Source organism: Mirounga angustirostris, unplaced genomic scaffold, assembly GCF_029215605.1.
Source record: "Mirounga angustirostris isolate CCGP_5_RB_7025 unplaced genomic scaffold, mMirAng1.0.hap1 SCAF_4, whole genome shotgun sequence".
Classification (NCBI taxonomy): domain Eukaryota; kingdom Metazoa; phylum Chordata; class Mammalia; order Carnivora; family Phocidae; genus Mirounga; species Mirounga angustirostris.
In genome coordinates this window covers 139,921,726-139,940,714 of record NW_026991712.1, presented here as the reverse complement: position 1 = coordinate 139,940,714, position 18,989 = coordinate 139,921,726, and the positions used below count along the sequence as shown (strand labels likewise).

The window sequence follows — 18,989 nt, the reverse complement described above, 5'->3', positions numbered from 1 at the left end:
TACTATCAAAGGGGGTCTCCTTGCTCCAGCCTCCGATGGCCTGGGGTGGGGGTGGGGCTTGTAGGAACCCGCTTTTTCAGTTGTTCTCACGGGTCGCTTTCCCTAGGACCCCCCACAAGAGTGTGTGAGGGGCAGACAGGTTGGGGGGTGCTGACAGGCGGGGGCAAAGTTAAGGAGAGACGGCAGGTCTTCCTCTGCACTGCCTCCATTTGGTTACGTGGAGGGGACTCCCTGGACTCTCGGGCTAGCAGACGTGACCTACTCCCCCAGCGTCTGTCCCTCAGTGGTGGAGGTGGCTTACCATCCAGCACCGCCCATCCATTCTCTCCCATCTGGCAGTGGAGAGTCAGGACCAGCTTTCATTCCGCTTGCAGCCCATTGTGAGGAGGGAAAGCCCACGAGAGTATGGCCTGGAGCCTGGGCTCTGAGGTGTAGACAAGTCTGTCCTCCTGGCACCATTGCTTGATCTGACTGGCCTCTCTGAGCCTTAGTTTTCTTATCTGTAAAGGGGGGAGGGTGCTAATAATCCTTGCCTCAATTGGGGCTGTCGTGGGACTTAAACTGAAAGAGATAATGGACCTAAAGCCCCAGAGCCTCTCCGACTCCCTGGCAAGAGCTTCATCGGTGGAGATGTTCTTATGACCTCAAGGACTAGAGTCAGATCCCTCCATGGGTCCAAGGCCCAGTGACCCCACTGCAGCTGCCGTCATGGGCATTGCCTTCCAGGGTCAGAGGCGGGAGGCCTTTGGGGTAAAGAATACCACAGGACCAGTACCCCCACCTCACGTCTGGTGGGGAAGCTGGCCTGCAGGGAGGGGGATGAGCCCTTGAGTTTACCCTGGTCTCCTCTCGGTACCCCTCTCTACTAGTGTTGGGGTGACATGAGAAGTAGAAACGGTAGGAGATGTAGGGAGAGGAATGGGTGAAGAGATTGGGCCCAGACAGCTGTGGACGTAGGGCCATGGGTTAGGTGTTCACAGGTGCTCGAGCACCAAGCATCTTGCTGGGTGGCTGCTCCCTGGCAGCCAGTCCTTTGTACGGGACATAAGCCTAGCCCTTGTAGGTCAGCGGGGAACAAATGGTGTAGACTTAAGGTGATACTTAAGAGCACATATTCAGGAGCCAGGCTGCATGCTTTGGAATCTGAGCCATCTGAGCCACTCTGGAAAACTGTATGGAGGTTCCTCAAAAAGTTGAAAATAGAGCTACCATATGATCCAGCAATTGCACTACTGGGTATTTACCCCAAAGATACAAAAGTAGGGATCCGAAGGGGTACGTGCACTCCGATGTTTATAGCAGCAATGTCCACAATAGCCAAACTGTGGAAAGAGCCAAGATGTCCATCGACAGATGAATGGATAAAGAAGATGTGGTATATATATACAATGGAATATTATGCAGCCATCAAAAGGAATGAGATCTTGCCACTTGCAACGACGTGGATGGAACTGGAGGGTATTATACTGAGTGAAATAAGTCAAACAGAGAAAGACATGTATCATATGATCTCACTGATATGAGGAATTCTTAATTGCAGGAAACAAACTGAGGGTTGCTGGAGTGGGGGGTGGGGTGGGAGGGATGGGGTGACTGGGTGATAGACACTGGGGAGGGTATGTGCTCTGGGAAACGCTGTGAATTGTGCAAGACTGTTGAATCTCAGATCTGTACCTCTGAAACAAATAATGCAATATATGTTAAGAAAAAAAAAAAGAAGAAGAAGAAGGTAGCGGGAGGGGAAGAATGAAGCGGGGGAAATCAGAGGGGTAGACGAACCATGAGAGACGATGGACTCTGAAAAACAAACTGAGGGTTCTAGAGGGGAGGGGGATGGGAGGATGGGTTAGCCTGGTGATGGGTATTGAGGAGGGCACATTCTGCATGGAGCACTGGGTGTTATGCACAAACAATGAATCATGGAACACTTCATCTAAAACTAATGATGTAATGTATGGGGATTAACATAAGAATAAAAAAAAAAAAAGGAATCTGAGCCGTCTGACCTTGGGCCAGTTGCTCCAAGCCTCAGTTTCCTCATTTGCTAAATGAGAGTCACAGTGGGACCTATCATATAAGGTTATTATGAGCAGTTAATTAGATAGTACACACAGAAAGTGCCAGAACAGCGTCGGGCATGCAGCAAACGTGTTCATTATTGTTATGAAACCCGTCCATGTCTTATCTTCTCTCAAGATCCTAAGTTCCTCAGGGATATTAATTTCTTGTTTTTCTCCCTGTAGGTCAGTGTTGGTGATAAGAAAATGAATGAGTGAATGGAAAATAAACTTCTTTATAAATCGCCAGTGAGTAAGAATTTATTAACAGTGCTTAGACATACATGATTTTATGCATTTACTGAGGCCCAACCCTTCAGTGTGACTAGACAGATACATACCCACAACTCTGCACACTTCCTTCCCCACATGCTCCCCCATCTCCTCTCCCCTCCCCCATGTACCTCCCTCCCCTCTCCATCCCCTCCCCCTCCCCATCTACCTACCCACACCCACACACCCCCATACCCACACCCCTTCCCCTACCCTCCCACACATCCATACCCCACTACTACACCCCGCACACACACCCACATCCCCATCCACACAAGCATGTGTGCATGTACGCGCGCACACACACACACTCACACTCACACTCACACTCACACAGGCACACACATACTCTCATCCTGAAGCAATCAATCTAAGGAATATATTTTCCTTCCACATCCGTCCTTTGGGTGAGTCAGGAAAAGTAAATGTGCCTCCAGGCTGCTTTGGATCTTCGGCCCTTACCCCTTTCTGTCCCCTCGCTCCCCACTTCTCTCTACCAGTTCCTCTCTCAGTCAAAAGAAAAGGCCATGGGAGGTCTGGACCTAAGTTTCTCTGAGGACACTGAAATGAAGCCGCAGTTCAGAGGTCGCCAAGAGTCAAAGTCACCTTTAATTTCCTCATTACAAGGAAAAACTCATTTCTCTTTGGCTACCTGCACTGAAACTATTCTCAACCCCAGAAGAGTAGAGTGAGGCCTGCTCCAGAGCAATTCATTTACACCTGGAGTTTTTCCCCTTCAGGGGAGAGTCTCACTGGTCTTAGCTCATCTCTGCAATGGTTTTCACATTGCCTAGGAGACAGAGAGAAGAAAACTAACTTATATTTAAGACAAATATTTGTTATAAATATTTAACAAATGTTTATATTTGAGTGACATCACTTAAACCTCATAGCACTATGAGGTTGGGTAGTTCTTCATTTTACAAATAAGGAAACTGAGCACAGAGATGTTTGGTAACTTGTCTATAGTCACACAGTACGTACATAGTGGAGCACAGACTCTTCTGACTCTGAAACCACAACTAAAAGTTGAAAGAGCCTCTCTAGAATCTTAGGTCCAGGGAACAGCTTTGCCAGAGCCTGGCTTACACTGCCCTGACGACACACGATGCCCTTTCCTGGGAGGGGCTTCAGTATGAAATCACAAGTGACAGCCCTGCCTTTCTGGGGGGATACAAGCACTTCCTCTTGATTCTGACAAGAAGCTTTTCCCACTCTCCTATCCGCCTACCCAATCATGCTCTCACCTGCTCTCCCACCCGCCCATTCACCTCCCTACCCACGCACTCCCCCATCCGCCCTCCCATCCGTGCCCCCACCCAACTTAAACTTTTCTTTTTTTCTTTCCCCATTTTATTTTTTTAATTTAAATTCAGTTAATTAACATATAATGTATTATTAGTTTCAGAGATAGAGGTCAGTGATTCATCAGTCTTCTGTAACACCCAGTGCTCATCACATCACGAGCCCTCCTCAATGTCCGTACCCAGTTACCCCATCCCCCCACCCCACCCCCCTCCAGCAATCCTCAGTTTGCTTCCTATGATTAAGAGTCTCTTATGGTTTGTCTCCCTCTTTGATTTCTTCTTGTTTTATTTTTCCCTCCCTTCCCTGATGATCCTGTTTTGTTTCTTAAATTCCACCTATGAGTGAGATCATGCAATAATTGTCTTTTTCTGATTGACTTATTTCACTTGGCATAATACCCTAAGCCCCAATTTACTCATCCTTAAAATGGGGACAGTTGACATAATGCAAAACATATTTATTACCTGACATATAGTAGGTGCATTAATGTTTACTCTATGGATGTCTTTTGCTTTGTTAAGGAGCAAAAGGAGGATTTGAATTCTTCAAAATGTCCCATTCTTGTGGCTGAATCATGCTTAATGAGCTCTGTCCTTTGATTTATTGCTCTGGGGGCCTGGGACCATGGGAGTGCACTGGGTCCTTTTTGAGGAGATGTGTCTCTCTGGCTTCCACAGAGAACAGTAGGGAAGTCCTACTGAGAAACAAGGGAAACAAAAGTCAAGAGTGGCCTGCAGGCTGGGTCTTCAAGGAGCCAGCCCTGGGGGGTGGGGGCTGAGGAGCAGGAAGTTTAGATTAGCTTCCTCACCTTTCCTCCAGACTCTGTTTCTCAAGAAGGAAGCTTATGCAACATTGAACTATAAAAATCCACAGCTGGAGCTTTGATGTGTCTTCTTTGCAAGTAGCCACCCCCCCGCCCCCCCGCCACCCCGGCCCCGGGGGAGAAGGAGCTAGAAAGCTTGAGGCCTGTGTTTGGACTGCTGTGACTCAAACTGGCCAGGCTGCAGCCTATATTGTCTCCTGGAAATGATCGTTGTGGAAATGGTTATGCCTGACATTCGTCTGGCACTTTAGAGTTTGCACAGAGTTCCCACATGCGCCATCCCATCCCAAGCCTATGTGGCGGGAAGGACAAGCATTTTTAGACTGTAAGGGATCAGAATATGCCACCCCAAAGTATGCCATTTTGTCATAAGGATTATCCTGGGCTGAAGACAACTGAGAAACAGCAAACACCAAAAAAGCGCCCTGCCTTTACCCCGTTTGCCTAAAAGCAGAACATGAATTTTCATTTGTAAAGGTATCTCCCTCTCCTGCACCCTGAAAGGGAGGACCCAGGAGGACAACTCTTAAACTCTTCATTGCAAGAGATAACTCTAGACTCTTAGCAGCTCACACATGGCACCAAGAGGAATGACAACACACCTGCTAAAATAGCCCTTATCTTCTAATCGTTTCCCCATTTGTTTATTTCCCTATCCACAGTATGCACCCCCTGATAGCTTAGACCTCTCCTTCTGTGTCTTGTCACTGCTCTACAAATTTATTGTCCTCCATTAAGATGCTATACAATATATGTCCCAAGCTCTAACCACCCTTTTGAGTCGCTCATCACTAAGTTTTTCCCACATGTATGCATGCTGCGCACACTCATAAACTCTGTTTGTTTTTTCTCTCACTAATCTGTCATTTGTCAGTTTAATTTCCTTGGTGAACTGTAGCACCCAGTAGGGTGGAGGAAAACATTGCCTATCATAGAGATGAAGAAAATAACATAGCGTCCAACTGGTTGCCCCCCAGTCACTGAGGCTCCAGCCCTGATCTGCCTCCAGATCCAGAGCCCTTCGCACCATTCCAGAGGTCCTCTTTTTACCAGGCACCTGGACACTAGGAGTTTTCTCACCACGTTTTAGGCAGCCTGTGACTTCCAAACTCCCTTGGAGAGACCTCTCTTAGTTTTTTGTTGTTCGCAGTTTTTAATTCATTCAGATCTGTTCTACAAAGCATCTGCCTTGTACCAGGATGCTCAGTGTTCTGAGCAAGTGCAGGCCATTACAATTCAGAGGATAAGAGGCATGATCAGGAGCAGTTTGCTCTGGGAGCATCATGTTACCCTGCCAATAGCCTCCTGGAGGAAGTGACTCAGCACCTAAGACCTACAAGATTAGCCAGAGTGATTCGGGCAAAGGGAGCAAGAAGAGAGGGTTCTGGGTAGAGGGAACCCCACCAGCGAAGAACCAAGATGCGAAGAGCTTGGTGAGTTGGGGAAGCTGAAGAGGTTCAGTAGCTGGCCAGTGGAGTAGAAGGAGGCCGGAGGGGATTGGGGAGCGATGAGATGCAAGGCTGAAGAGGGGCAGGGGGACAGATGACAGAGGTCCTAGACAAAAAAGTTGAGGAGTTAGTCTTTATCCTAAGAGCAGGAAGCCTTTGGAAGGTTTTAGCAGGGGCTTCCGATGGTGACATTTCCATCTGACTGAGTGAGAAGAATGTTTTGGAAAAGGCGGGAGGTGAAGAGCTCAACCAGGGGGTTTGTTTTTCAGTGTTTTGCCAACATGTCTTCAGCACTAGACCAAGAACTCCTGGAAAGCAGAGAATGAGTCAAAAGATATGGTCCTCGAGTTGCTTGTGCTCCTACAGAAGCATGCTTCTGGAAGAAACAAGGCTTTATAATTATCACTAGACATTGGGTGCCCCCCATGTGTCAGGCAGAGCCCAGATAGACTCAGGCCTGCCCTTAAGCAGCCCACAATCTAGTGTGGCCTATAGTCCAGAAAACCCCGCCCAGGTATCTGCACCAAGTTCCACCGGTATACCGTGTGAGTGCATGGCTGGCTCTGTAGCGATTGGAAAGGCTTCTCAGGGGAGGTGGCATCTGAGCTGGGTCTTGAAGGATGGGGAGGACTTTGTTGAGTGGCTAATTTTTGATCAAGTAATGAAGATCTCAACTTTCTTAAAGGACAGTAAAGTGAGAGATTAAAGTGGCACACTGGGAGATATTTGTAATGACTTCCCCATGCCTGCTTCCCTGCTCTTATAGGTGACACCTGAACGCCCCCATCTCATCCCCAGCTGCCAACGCAGCAGCACTGGGACTTAAAATCTGTCCTGTCCCCTGACACCTTCTTAACATAAAAACGTGAAGGAAACTTGGTAGAGTATTGCCATTAAGAGCAGATGGATCTGGCTTCAAATCAGGCTGCTGCCACATCAACTTATTAGACAAGTCACCTTGACTTACTTAGACCTTCGGTTTCCTCATCTATATGATGGGGGTAGTAGCAGTCTCCACATCGCGACATTGATGGGAAGATTCCTGTATAGTTAGGACACCATGGCGTCTCAGCTCCCAAACCCTTCTGTACTCTGCTTTGTGATGACCGGGCTGGGTCTCCGCGAATCCCGTTTCTGCTGGTCCATCTGGCTCCCTCTCAAGTTCTGCGAGTGGGGGGTGCTGGAGGGGGCTGCACAGCTGGAGGGGGACGATAAGACTTCTGCCTTCCTGTCTGCTTCCTGTGGGGTTTCTATCTGAAGGAAGAGATCAAGAAGGCTTCTCAGGGGAGATGGCATCTGAACTGGGTCTCGAAGCAGGGAGGGGTGGCTCTGACCATCACCCCAGCAAGGCTTTTTCACGTAGCAACGGCAAAGGCCTTCCCGTTGCAGTAGCTGAAGCCGGTTTGTAGTTTTCAACAACGCATTAGGTTCGTGCATCCAATCAGGGACACCAGCTCCAGTCTGGCTGTGCCTCCCGTTCCGGTCTGGAGCTGGTGTCTGAGTTCCAACTCACGAGGTCTCTCTACCGAGCCTCTAACTTAATCATCGCAACTTTTCCCCTTGGGGTCCCTTATCTTAGGGTGATAGCTGCTTTCTGTAGTTGCTAGCTCGGTTATACTTTATAGTGCTCATCTTACCCTTTCAGTTACCCAGTTAACGACTTTATACCCAGTTAACAATCCTCTGTTAATTCTCTCTGTTCGGGTCGCTGATGTGGTTTCTGTCTCCTGGCTGCATCCTGATTCTTATAATTAACTGAGAAGCTATGTATTAAGTATGTGGTGCATACTAAACTCTCAGTGAACGCCGCTTTTTCTGTGATCCCTTATGGATTCCTAATGTTCATTCATTTATTCCTTCATTCATTCAGCATATGTTGCTTCCTACTATGTGTCAGGCCCCATATGAGGTACTGGAGTGCAGAGCTGAATAAGGCACAGTCCTGCCCTCAGAGAGCCTACAGTCTGAGTGGAGGAGACAACCAAGGACACGAGCCCCCCTCAGCAGTGGTTCTTGGTGCCTCTTCCACGGAGCTCCCATTGCTGATCTCACTGCCTAGTTACTCCATGTCCCAGAGCACCCAGAATCACGATGTCTGACCACACAAGTATTCGTCATCCGATATATTTTCAAACACCTGTTGAGAGACCTCCAGAATTAAGACTTGCGGTAAGGTTGACTTGATGCTATTTCATGTTGTTATTATTTATTTGCACATCTTACCACCCTTCTTAGATGGTAAATTACTTGAGATTTCCCCAAATGCCTGGGATATGATAGGATAACCCATAAAAGATGATGAATGAATGAATTCATCTATTCGATAAATATCCCTTGAGCTCTGCCTATGAAGCAGGCACTGGAATAAGGTACTGGGAAGACCAGGACAAAGAAAATCGACGGGGTCTCTGCCTGCAGTGAATGGATGTCTGTCTGGTTCAGCAACTGCAGCTGCACAACCTCTGAGGACCCAGACCTTCATTGGGCTAGGCACATCCTCTGCTTCCTTCCTAGGGAGCCGGCCAAGGCTTCAGGGGCAGGTGCTACACCTGCCCACTGTGGTTTAGGTGATGTCCTGAGTGCTGGAGGCCAAAGGCTATATTTAAATACTAAATATTTGCATTTTTAATGTTGACTGGAATTGGCAAGGCGGTGATAACCTTTCCAAACTGATATTGGTTTTTACATGATTGAAACAGGCCTGGCCTCAGGCTTTTCTTAAATGGAAAATTTAAAGTATTTTCAATATCAGCGAGAGTGCAGAACCATCTCAGAACATTGTGCCCTGTTTGTATTCTCAGAAAATATCACCTCCCTCCCTTACGCACACTCAGCACAGTTTGCCTTGTCAACATATCAGGGCCTTCCCAACCTTCATTGGGTCCTCTTCACCCTCCTGGAGGGTAGACAGTATGAGGACTGCCTGTCCTGTCTCACTGGGTACGGGGTGTGGGGGGGCAAGAAGGGAGGGAGTAGATGCTCAGAAGAATTTAGGGAAGCCCAGAGGTGCAGTAGAAAGAGTTTTGGCCTTAGAACTGGCTCTAAATATCTAAATACCTACTCTACACCTCGAGACCTGGGTGGCTTGGACAAATTGCTTACTTCTCTGCTCCTCCTTTTCCTCATCTATCACGTAGGAATAAAAATGATATTTCATGGGTTTGCGTGACATTCAAGTGTAGTAATCTGTAAACTTAACACCTCATGCCTGGTGTTTTGTTAATGCTCAGTGGACATTAGTTCTTGCCCTTCCCCTGGCAGTGACCTGTGTAAAGTAATATATCAAAATCAGGATCCAAGCTCCTGGTTCCCAGGCCTCTTTCCAAGAGGCGCACTGGGTACAAATAGGCCAGAACATACATATTTGGGTTAAAAGCAGGATTCATTGCCATCTTCATTCTACTGTGACTACTCTCATTAACTGAATATGCCACGACAGCCCGTCTGAAGACTTCTCGGCATCTATATTTTCCCTTCCCTGTTTTCATTGTAGTGAAAGTCTCTGCACTCTCCAGTATGGTAGCCAACAGCCACGTGTGGCTGTTTAAAATCTTTCTGTGCGGCTATTTAAATTTAAATTACATTTACAGTTCAGTTCCTCAGCCACAGACGCCCCATTCCATTGCAAGGGCTCAGTGACCACATGTGGCTGGTAGCTCCGAGCTCAGATACAGGCCTTTTCCCTCATCACAGCAAGTACTGTTGGAAAGTGGTAAATGAGACACAAAGAATAAGAGAGGAAAGAGAGGAAATAATAAGAGAGAGGAGAGGACAGGAGAAAAGAGGCAAATTGGTTTTCCAGAGCAATCCTCATTCATGCACATCTTTGTGTGTTAATCCAGGCATGGAAATCAATTTCTGTGTATTTGTACATTCTGATGAAAGAGGCACATTCTCTTCTCTGAAAGAGCCAGTGCCTGAGAATTTTTTAAATTTAGTTTCGCTCAACAAATACTATCATTTAAAACTCAGATATGACCATTTCATTTCCTGCTCAAAACAGGTCGGTCGCTTTTTATGTCCTACTGAAAAGCCCCAAATCCCCAGCATGTTTCCAGGCCACTCTCTCACTGTATTCTCTGTCCCCACTCACCACAGACACACACAGGCACTTGCCCCATCTTGCCTGATGACCCTTCTCTGATGCACCTCGTGTTCAACACTCCTTGCCTTAACTCGTGCCGAACCCATTGCCTGGAATATCCAGAAAGGCATCATCTCTACCTATGGACGTTGGTCAGAACACAGTTCAAATGGTTCCCCCTCCCTCTGCCTTCCCCAGTTCTGCTAGTCTGATGTACTTCTATGTCCATCATTTTGTTTTTCAGAGCATTTGCCCATTTGTATCCATGTCTCTTTCCCCATATCTGTCCACTGTATCCCCCAGCAATAGTGATTCTCAAACTGTGTGTGGAAAAAAGACCAGATTTGTTTGGTTGTGTGTTTTTAGTCTTTGTAAATTTCCAATCCATTGCAGACTGATGATTTTGTAAAATAAAAGGAAGGTTTTTAAAAACACAAAGACACAAAATACAAGCCTTAGTTATTTTATTGTTGGATTCAAATTTCTAAAAAGGTTTCCCCAAACTCTTACTCTCAATTTCTGTTCTTTTCTCATCTTTGATCAAAACTGTTTTCAGACCACCCTTGGAAGAGCGATGCCGTCCAGGCCTGGTGAGAAGCTCTGCACATGGACACACTTTATGGAATCCTTTGGAAACTTTCTGCCAGTGTTCTTCCAGATGTCTGAGGGGATGCACAGAGGAGTGTCTTTGTAGAGGGGGCCCGGTCTATGGTGATGCTTGCAGGCAGATTTGAGTGTAGATCCCAGTTCTCTCTAAGTAGCTTCATGATCCTTGATGTGTGACTTGAATGTGGCCTTGACCCAAACTGAGTCCAAGATTCTTAGACTCCTTTGTGCCATGGATCTCACTGATGGTCTAGCACGTCCTGTGGATCTCCTCTCAATGTTTTAATGTTTAATGTCTTAAATGCAGAAAATAAAAACCACAGGATTACAAAGGAAATCAGTTATGCTCAATACAATTATTCAAATGTGTGGTACCGAAATGTTCCTTTATTAACACATTAAAATAATGATATCTGGTGGTGAGCAAAATACCTACTATAATTCAAAGTATTGATGAGTATAAAACTATATTTCAGGTTTTCTACAACTATACAGTGATTTGAAAATACCTGTGGTTTCCATTGTGATCATCATAGATACGGCTGATCATACTGTAATTTGTCACTTATGTTCAGGAATTGTTTAACTTCAGCAATTTTTTCCATCACCCGAGGTCCAGACAAAATGTCTCCTAACTCATTCATTGATCCAAAAGTATTTATTTATTTATTTATTTATTTTTAAAAAGAATTTATTTATTTATTTGACACAGAGAGACACAGCGAGAGAGGGAACACAAACAGGGGGAGTGGGAGAGGGAGAAGCAGGCTTCCTGCCGAGCAGGGAGCCCGATGCGGGGCTCGATCCCAGGACCCTGAGATCATGACCTGAGCCAAAGGCAGACACTTAACGACTGAGCCACCCAGGTGCCCCGATCCAAAAGTATTTATTAAATACTTTCTATGTGCCAGGCATCATTCCAGGAAAGGCAAAGTTTCTGTCCTCATTGAGTTTTCATTCTTGCTGTGAGTCAGATAACAAATAAATTAATATGGGGCGCCTGGGTGGTGCAGTCCGTTGAGCTTCTGACTCTTGATTTTGGCTCAGGTCATGGTATCGGGGTTGTGGGATGGAGTCCCATGCTCAGCACTGAGTCTGCTTGTCGTCTCCCTCCCCCTCTGCCCCTAGCCCCCTTCCTGTTCACTTGTGCACACTCTCTCTTTCTCTCTCTCTCTCTCTCTAAAGAAAAAGAAATAAAATCTTAAAAAAAAAAAAGTAATGTAGTTGATTCTCCTTATTTGCAGCAGTTATGCTGTATAAAGTCACTGTGAACCACTGCTCCTAGGGGAAATACAGGGTTAGGTTTTTGAGTCTCTGGTCACATTTTCATCAACTGATCAATACATAACTTTGTTTTATGTGTGTTTCTGTTTAAAGACACCTTATGTAATATATACTGTTAATTTGCTAACATTGCACTCATGGCCAACAGCACTGTAATTATAACTACGGGCCTGAATGAAGCTTATCTAGCACATATTTTATTTTCTCCATAAGGCTCACCACAGCCTATTTACACTTCAGACTATATGGCACTTCAGCACTATGCTTGGGGGCCATTTTAAACAGTAAAATCACCAAGAAAAGGCACAAACATGTGAAAACATGGCACTAAATAGACCGTAAAAAAAGATATTCACTTATGGTATAAGAGCTGAAACAAGAAGGCAGAGGGTTGCCTTGTTTCACCTCAGCTGGGAACATGCTCATTATGTGACTCAAATTTTTTCCTCTCTCTATGGGTGTCCATGAAAGACCACGAAAGCACCAGAAGAATTGATTATAGGATCATAAATGAATTGTAACAAGTAGATGGAATCACAAAAAAAAATATCCACAAATAATGAGGACCACCTATAGATCTATAATATCATAGTAGGCAGTAAGTAAAATAAAGAAAAATATCATATGGGGTGCCTGGGTGGCTCAGTTGGTTGAGCGACTGCCTTCAGCTCAGGTCATGATCCCAGGGTCCTGGGATCGAGCCCTGCATCAGGCTCCCTGCTCGGGGGGAAGCCTGCTTCTCCCTCTCCCACTCCCCCTGCTTGTGTTCCCTCTCTCACTGCCTCTCTCTGTGTCAAATAAATAAATAAAATCTTTAAAAAAAGAAAAAAGAAAAATATCACAGGATAAAGCTGGTGGTAGATTCAAGTGATCAAATATAGAGTATGTTCTGAAGATAGACAAGATTGACTTATGAATTGGATATGGAGTATGGTGGGGGGGTGAGCCCAAGATTTTTGTCTAAGCAAGTGGGTAACTGGTGATATTATTTGAGATTGACTGAGATTGAGAACAGTCAATAATTGAGCACTGACTACACGTTCTTTACTGCACATGATGCTTGAGTTGCAACAATGAACATACAGAGGCATGTTTCGCTGGAGTAACATGGGGAACAGCCCCTAGGAGGTATCACTGTTCTTTTATTTATAAACAGATTGTTCTCCAGTGCAAAAAAGGAACTGAGTCCTGCTCTGCACAGTAATGGGGCGTACTGACTCCATAGATAGGCGAGGCATTCTGGCAGTTGCAGAACTCTCTCCTGTAATAAGGGTTTACAGTGATTATACTGTGTCCAAAAAATATTGTCTGTCATCAGGAAATACGTATTTCCTTAATTTAGCCAGACCACTAATGAAATGGCTAAGGAGGACTAAAGCTCTTGCTGGTAGAATGTGGAAAAGGAAATCTAACCTGCAGGACCCTTACTCATCTTTGACCATGGGACCTGGAAACCCCTTCCCCACATGGTTCTTGAGTCTTGATGACCATTGGTTGGAGCCCTGTGGCCTTACCTAGAAGTAAATAACTCAGATTTGGGGCATTACTTGGGGAGAAAATGGGGAATAAATGAGCTCAGTGATTGATATCCTTCCTTGAAGGTGGGAAGATAGCTCTTATTAGAAAAGTGGATGTTGATTCAGATGGATAGTGCTTGGGAGAGAAGATACAAACACAAAGGCAAAGGGAACCAGGTTAGAAGCAGGAAGTGCTCACCAGGAGATCCACTCTGTGAAGGGTCCAAGTCTAAGGGTGCCCAAGTCTAAGTTGTTCCAACCTTCCTGTGATGGAGGTCATGTATACCTGCATAGCGTGGAAGGGTAGCCTCGGGAAGACCTAAGAGGCCTGGTGGTCAGGGAAGGGAGACTGTGCCTCTCAATCTTCTGGTACCAGTGGGGAAGGTCTCATTCTGTCAGGTGACCATGAGTTTCAAATAGTGACCAGCAATAAAGAGGGGGGCCCACAGAGGAAGTGGGAGCACCTGGGAAATATGCATGATACTAGCAATAGTGGACAACCCAGAGAGAGACAGTGGTACTAGACCTGTTGGCCTGTAAGTTAAAGAAAGCTGTCCTCGGAAAGGGGAAGTGGGTGCCTGACATCTGAATTACACATTCCTGCCCCTCCCCTCCACCATTAAGCTGTGAGTCTCTTTTTTAAATTATTATTATTTTTATTGACGTATAATTGACACACTGTTATATTAGTTTCAAGGGTAAAACATAGTGATTTGACAACTCTATGCATTATGTTGTGCTCACCACAAGTGTAGCTACCATCTATCACCATACAAGTCTATTATAATACCATTGACAATATTCCCTATGCTGTACCTTTCAGCCCGTGACTTATTCATTCCATAACTGGGAGCCTGTATCTCCCACTCCCCTTCACCCATTTTGCCTGTCCTCCAACCTCCTCCCCTCTGGCAACCATCATTTTGTTCTCTGTATCTAAGAGTCTGTTTGTGCTTTTTTGTTGTTTGCTTGCTTATTCATTTGTTCTGTTTTTTAGATCCTACAGATGAGTAAAATCATATGCTATTTGTCTTTCTCTGACTTATTTCATTTAGCATAATATCCTCTAGGTCCATCCATGTTTTTGCAAATCTTTTTTATGTCTGAGAAATATTCCTTGTATACATACCACATCATCTTTATCCGCTCATCTGTCAGTGGACACTTGGGTTGCTTCCATATCTTGGCTATTATAAATAATGCTGCAATAAACATAGGGGGACACATACCTTTTCGAATTGGTGTTTCATTTTCTTTAGATAAATACCAGTAGTGGAGTTAGTGGATCATATGCTAACTCTATTTTTATGTTTTTGAGGAGTCTCCATACTGTTTCCACAGTGGCTCCACCAATTTTCCCACCAACAGGTACAAGTGTTCCTTTTTGTCCATATCCTCACCAACACTTGTTATTTGTTGTCTTTTTGATTCTAGCCATTCTGACAGACATAAGGTGACATCTCATTGTGGTTTGATTTGCACTTCCTGATTATGAGTGATGTTGAACATCTTTTCATGGGTTGGCCATCTGTATCTCTTCTTTAGAATATGTATATTCAGGATCTCTTCTCTTTTTTAAATTGGATTATTTGTTTTTTTGGTGTTGAGTTGTATACCTCTTTTATATATTTTGGATATTCGTCCCTTATCAGCTATATCATTTGCAAATATCTTCTCCCATTCAATAGGTTGTCTTTTTGTTTTGTTGATGGTTTCCCTCATGGTGCAAAAGCTTTTTATTTTGATGTAGTCCCAACGGTTTATTTTGCTTTTATTTCCACTGCCTGAGGAGACATATGTAGAAAAATGTTACTAAAGCCAATGTCAAAGAAATTACTGCCTATATTTTCTTCTAGGAGTTTTATGGCTTCAAGTCTCATGGTTAGGTCTTTAATCTATTTTGAGTTTATTTTTGTGTATGGTGTAAGAAAGTGGTCCACTTTCATTCTTTTGCCTGCAGCTGTCCAGTTTTCCTAGCACGATGTGTTGAAGAGACTGTCTTTTCCTTATTGTATATTCTTGCCTCCTTTGTCATAGATTAATTAACCATACAAGCTTGGATTTCTGGGCTCTCCATACTGTCCTCTTGGTCTGTGTGTCTATTTTTATGCTAGTGCCATACTGTTTTGGTTACTACAGCTTTGTAAATTATCTTGAAATCTGGAATTGTGATACCAAGGTGTAAGCTTCTTGAAAGCAGACAAAATTCCTTATTATCCTTAGTCTCCCCAGTGTCCTGTCCAGGACCTGGCATACAGGGAACTCAATAGCTATTTGAATGAAAGATGGAGGAAGAAAGGAAAGATGGAAGGGAGGAAGGAAGGAAAGGGGCTGCTAGACACACTGAGGAGCTCCAAATAATACAATTTTACAGCTTCAAGGTCCCTTAAAAATTATACATTACAATCCCTTGTTTACAGATTTAAAAGTTATATAATATCTAATTCATGCATTCTCTCATTCATTCACGTATGTGTCTAAGAGACATACATTGAATATCTGTCTCCTCAACAACCAGGCACCAAGTTTGGCACTGGGAATGCTAAACGAATGGATGACGTCTGCTCACTCTTGGATAGTGCTTGGGAGAGAAGATACAAACACAAAGGCAAAGGGAACCAGGTTAGGAGCAGGAAGTGCTCACCAGGAGATCCACTCTGTGAAGGGTCCAAGTCTAAGGGTGCCCAAGTCTAAGTTGTTCCAACCATGTATATGCGGCAAGAACACAAATATGAGGGCACAGAGGAAAGAGTAGTTTATTCTGCCCGAGAGTGGAGATCAGAGCTAGAGGGGAGGGAAAGGTCTCATGAAGAAGATGATAGTTGTGCTGGACCATGGAGTCTGGCTAGGGCTGGGCAGAGGGGAGCGGGAAAGAGGAAAGTCAAGGGAATAGAAGGAGCAAAGGCACGAAAGTGAAGCCTCTGTCTGGAGAATGGCAAATGGTCACCTTGCCGGAAATTTAGGGACATAGGGGAATAGTGGCTGTGGGGGTGGTGGGAAGTTTCAGGTTCAAATGACTAAACAGATGTTGATGCCATTCACTGAGAGAGGAGATTCAAGAAGTAGGGTAAGTGGGTGCCTGGGTGGCTCAGTTGGTTAAGCAACTGCCTTCGGCTCAGGTCATGATCCTGGAGTCCCGGGATCGAGTCCCGCATCGGGCTCCCTGCTCGGCGGGGAGTCTGCTTCTCCCTCTGATCCTCCCCCTCTCATGCTTTCTGTCTCCCATTCTCTCTCAGATAAATAAATAAAATCTTTAAAAAAAAAAAAAAAGAAGTAGGGTAAGTTAAGGGCAAGAAGCAAGAATTCAGTTTAGCACATTCCCATAGGACAACTAGGAAGAGGCCAGTTTCAAGCAAAATATGTCTGAAACTCAGGAGAGTGGACTTGGAGTCATCAGGGTGTGGGCAGTATTGGAAGCCACGGGGATGGATAATTGGCCTTCAGGCTGGTTGGCGGAGTGAGGGTGGCCTACACCACGCATTAGAAACTACCCCCTGGTCAGTTGGGTATGACAAAATGTCCGGATATGGGATGCTGTCAGGAAGAAGAGAGATGAGTAAGAGCTGGAATTGCTAAAAACCTCTTCCCAGACAAGGTGGCTTGAATAGACCTGGCAGGATGTGCAGGATTAGGAGGCCAGGAGGAGGGTGTTGCAGGCGGGAGAGAGCAGTGGGTGTGGCTACCAAGCCGGAAGGAGATTAGCCCCAGAAGCGCATTCTGGGGCGATGGGACAGCCAGCGAGAGAAACAAGGAACTGATTAAAAAACCCACCTCGGTTGCCTTTGGGGAGCAGGGTGGAAGAGACACCTCTCTATAACCTTTTGCATCTTTGGAGTATTTTTACCTTGTGCACCGATTATTTCTTTTTAAAAACTGTTTAAATAGGGCGCCTAGGTGGCTCAGTTGGTTGAGCTACTGCCTTCAGCTCAGGTCATGATCCTGGAGTCCCGGGATCGAGTCCCGCATCGGGCTCCCTGCTCCGCAGGGGGTCTGCTTCTCCCTCTGACCCTCTTCCTTCTCGTGCTGTCTCTCATTCTCTCTCTCTCAAATAATAAATAAATAAAATCTTAAAAATAAAATAAAATAAAAAAAATAAAAACTGTTTAAATAAATCATTTGGCTTTGGCAGACCAAGAGGTGAGTCTGGTGCAGAAGGGAATCAAATGGATTCCATATCTAAGGGTCTGATTCCTGGGCAGCCTTTTAGGCAGGAGAGCGGGACCGTCTCTGACTGAGGGACCAGGATTGGTGGCTGTAGGGCTGTAGCTCTGAGTGTCCACCCCAGGGGGATCTTTTGCATGGGTTTGGTCACTGGGGAGGCTGAGTAAGTGAATGAACCCTCTAGAGAGCAGCTGAAGACAGGTGAGAAGTAGCTGCACACTGAGCTGGCCAGCTTCCAGGCACACAGAAGTTCACCTGAAAGGTGGACCGATGGGTCAGTGCTGAATTCTAATCTCAAAACTGTCTTGTTACTTGTGTGCCTAGGGCCCGGTTATGCTGCAATCCCAATAGCTTGACAATCAACAAATCTTACGTAGAGTTGTTGTGAAAATTAAATAAGATCATCACCATCCAACATTTTTGAAAACTTACTATGTGCTGGGCTATGTTGCACACCTAGTTTAATCCTCATAAAAACCCTATAAGGTGGTTTCCATTATTTCCCCTCCTCTTCTAAATGCAGAAAATAGGCACAGAGAAGTTCACTGATCCAAGATCACACAATGAGAAAGTAACTAACCCAGATGGACACTCAGGCTCCCTCGCTCTAGAATTTAGTCTCTACGCTAAAATACTCACTTAGCCCAGGGCAAGACACATAATGAGGTTAGGCTAAGTAATGCTGCAGTAAGAAACAATGCCAAAGTCTCCGAGACATAACACACAAAACTCTTTTCCTCCGTCATACTGCAGGTTTCATGCAGAGTGGCAAGTGTGGCCCTTTGGGTTTTTTTTGTTTTTTATTGTTATTATTATTATTATTATTATTTAAAGATTTTATTTATTTATTTGACAGAGAGAGACAGCGAGAGAGGGAACACAAGCAGGGAGAGTGGGAGAGGGAGAAGCAGGCTTCCCGCCGAGCAGGGAGCCCAATGCGGGGCTCGATCCCAGGAACCCGGGATCATGACCCGAGCCGAAGGCAGACGCTTAACAACTGAGCCACCCAGGCGCCCCTGTTTTTTATTATTTTTTATTATTTTTATTTCTTTATTTGACAGAGAGAGCAAGAGAGCACAAGCTGGGGGAACAGTAGAGGGTGAGGGAGAAGCAGGCTCCCCGCCAAGCAGGGAGCCCAATACAGGGCTCAATCCCAGGACCCTGGGATCATGACCTGAGCCGAAGGCAGACGCTTAATCATCTGAGCCACCCAGGCGCCCCAAGTATGGCCCTTTGTAGCCACTCCTAGACACAGGTGACAGAGGCTTCATCTTACCATGTGCTTCTGCGCTCACTGAGGCAGGAAAAGGGAAAGAGGATGCTTTCACCCAGCACGACACACATTACTTCTGCTCTTTCATTTGTCAAAGCTAAGGCAGTAGGGAAATGAAATTTGACCTTGTGTCCTGAGGCAAGAACCAGAATATT

At 45.3% G+C, this 18,989-nt stretch overlaps 1 long non-coding RNA gene across 1 annotated transcript in view; it reads left to right on the top strand.

Moving 5' to 3' along the window:
- The window catches only part of LOC129046458 (uncharacterized), a 41,701-nt gene that overhangs the window by 14,020 nt on the left and 8,692 nt on the right, over positions 1–18,989 (top strand). The gene's annotated exons all lie outside the window — the stretch shown is intronic.